The sequence below is a fragment of the Euphorbia lathyris genome, chromosome 8, assembly GCF_963576675.1.
Source record: "Euphorbia lathyris chromosome 8, ddEupLath1.1, whole genome shotgun sequence".
Classification (NCBI taxonomy): domain Eukaryota; kingdom Viridiplantae; phylum Streptophyta; class Magnoliopsida; order Malpighiales; family Euphorbiaceae; genus Euphorbia; species Euphorbia lathyris.
In genome coordinates this window covers 77,825,138-77,828,335 of record NC_088917.1, presented here as the reverse complement: position 1 = coordinate 77,828,335, position 3,198 = coordinate 77,825,138, and positions in this window count along the sequence as shown.

Below are 3,198 nucleotides of genomic sequence, written 5' to 3'. Positions count from 1 at the left end.
ATTACATATAGACTACAACCGGTGCAAAACCCACAAAGGAAAAAAAATAGGCTACAGAAAGCAGTAAAAACCATAAAAGATACAAATACAACAAACATAGAAATTATATCCTTCTTGTAAGTCGAATCTCGTTGAAAAACCGTTGTAATCCACATTTCATCATTTAGGTTATTCTGGACATTCGGATCTAAGTCATTTCTATTTGTGCAATTATACAGATCTATTGATATACGGACAAGATAAACTTTTTCCGCTTTTGCTAAGACCGAACAAAGAATAAAAGAAAGAAGTATAGCTCATATGTGTAGATTTGACGGAAAAAGAAGTTCAGGAAGGGATATAGACTTTAAAAAAGGTAAATCTAAAACTAAAAACGAAGACTAAAATATAAATGGGAGCAGGAATAAGAAAGGCAAGTTTCATTCTCCCTCTTCTAAATAAACCTGAAAAAGTAACGGTGATGGTGGTGGTAGCAGAAATAATCGGATCTGAAAAGAAGAAAAAGCAATGAGAGGAAAAAGTAGAGAGAATGAAGAGCATCATTCTACTTTCTTTTTATTATTATTTATATTATTTTATTAAAATAAAAAATAAAACAGAAGAGAAATAAAAATTATATTCAAATCTGGATTGGAGTAAATACAAAATTAATAAAAATACATATAACTTCATTAGATCAAAACACAATAAATACAACAAAAAAACAATAATAAGGAATCAAATCTTACGAGATCTGTGAAGACATAAAACATAAATATAAAGCAATAAAAAATCACAAATTAAATGAAATTTCAATATAAATCTAGTTATCGAAAACGTAATCCAAATTTCATCATTGAAATTATTCAAGATATATGGGATCTATATTTTTTTAAATATTTTATATAATTGCACTTATATTAAAGGCTTAATATATCATTTATCCCTGAACTTATAAAAAAAGCTTAATTGATCCATGAACTTCCAAAGTATCTCAATAACCCCTGAACTTGTGTAAAATATAATCAATGATCACTCGGTTGTAAAAAAAGTAAGTTAAATGCGGAAGATGTATTGCACACGTCTTAGAAGGTTATTACATAATTCACGGAATAGACGAAAAATGAAGTTCTTACTTGCTCAACTATAAAACCTGTCTTCTTTAATATTAGAACCGCATACCCCCAGCCTTGGTCTTTTTACTTTTTTTTAAGACGCATACAATATATCTTTCGCTTTTAACTTATTTTTTTTTTGTAACCTGATGATCAATTGATTGCATTTTACGCAAGTTTAAGAGGCTAACTGAACATTTTATACAAGTTCAGGGGGCCAATCAAGTTTTTTGGATAAGTTCAGAAGGCAAATGATGTATTAAGCCTATATTAAGTGACAAAAGAAATACAATCATCTTATATGACTCAAATCCATGACTTCTTCGGTCATAGGTACATTTTCAACCACTAGGTCAAAACCTTCACCACAATAGAATTGGTATTTTATTTTTATTTTTTTATAAAAATATCATACGTTTTTTCATTATATTAAAATGTACAAATATAACACGAAAATATAGAGGAATAAAACCTCAAACCCATACAGACTACAGTCAGTACAAGATTCACAAAGGGAATAAAAGAGACTACAGAAACAATAAAAGGACTACTGTTGGCCCAAAATAAATAAATTTTATTTTCATGTATATAGAAAGCTTATATTTAATTTTAGTGTATAGTTTCTAATTTTTATAAATAAAAATAAGAAGAATAAATAATAATAATAATAATAATAATATATGCTAACCTTCTAGCTCGGCGAGCTGGAAGTCAGCTTGGCAAGCTGGAGGCCAGCCTCGTCCGGAAGCCGTTTCGGTCCATCCGACTTCTCCAAATGCACCCGAACACAACTACGAGCTAACCTACGAAGCCTAGCCCATCCCCACACCTAGGCCCAAGCCTTAAAAGTCTCTCTAACCACAAGGTAGTGGGGTGATGTGGCATGGAAGTTAGTGGTGGTTTGTGGAGGTTAAGGAAGTTAGTGAGGTGGCAAGTTAGTGGTCAAAATTAGAGAGAAAAATAAGGGTTAGTTGGTGATTAATTACTCAAATTGTCCTCTCAAAATGATATAAATAGACCCTCCATTTTTCATAATTATTCACTCATTCAATACACAAACCCCCTCTCAAAGCTTCAATGCTTAATCCTTAATTTTTTTTTGTTCTTTGTTCTTCAAGTTTTTAGTTCTCATTTCCTTTTTCTAGCTTTTTAGCTTGCCTTTAGCTTTAATCCAAGTTCCAATAGCTTCTTTCCAAGTTTTTTCAATTCAATTTAGCATTTCCAAGCCTTTAATTTGCTCAATTCTTAGTTAGAATTCTGTTTTCAAATTAATTTTCCAGATTCGTCCAAGTATTTTCAAAGCCCGATTTTTTCTATTTAAATTCATTTTTTGCTTTCGATCCCTTCAACAAAGTTGTTCCTGATGTCTTGAATTTCAATCTAGTATATTTATTTTCCCAATTCCGTGGTCAGAAACTATAGTTACAAGCCAATCTTTACAGCCCAAATTCTTTTAGCTAGTCTGTTCCCAGAATTTTCCAGATTCGTCTAGTTGTTTTCAAAACTCAATTTCGTCCATTTAGAGTCCGTTTTAGCCTTCGATCCCTTATAGAAGTTTGTTCCTGACCTCTCGAAGTTAAATTTAGCCTATTTACTCGTCCAATTCTGCATTCTTAAGCACTCAATCAAGCCCACCGAAGTCAAAGGTTAAATCTGCCTCATTTGCCTACCACACGTTCTGACATTGCCAAGATTGTATACTATACGGGCCCAACCGACCGCAGTGCTCCGAGAACTTGAAGCCGACATCAAAGTTCAACGTCCAGCCGAGATAGCTATTGTGGCTCCTGGTTTGTCGTTGAATTTCAATTTTATTTCAATTGCATTTCAATTCCTTGTATTGATTTGTTTTTTCCCAATTCAATTGATTGTCTATATGTTTAGTATAGAAATTTTTCAATTGTAATTCATTTTCAATTTCATGCTTTTTGAATATATGTATTCAAACCTTGATCAAATCAATAAAATACCAATTTTTTCACCAAATCTCGTGTCAATTTCGCACTTTTAATTTCTTTATTTTACCCGTCTTCAATTTATATGCTTAGCTTAAATAAAAATAATTAATCTAGCAAAGTTTTTATAACGGCGCTAGAGACCCAAG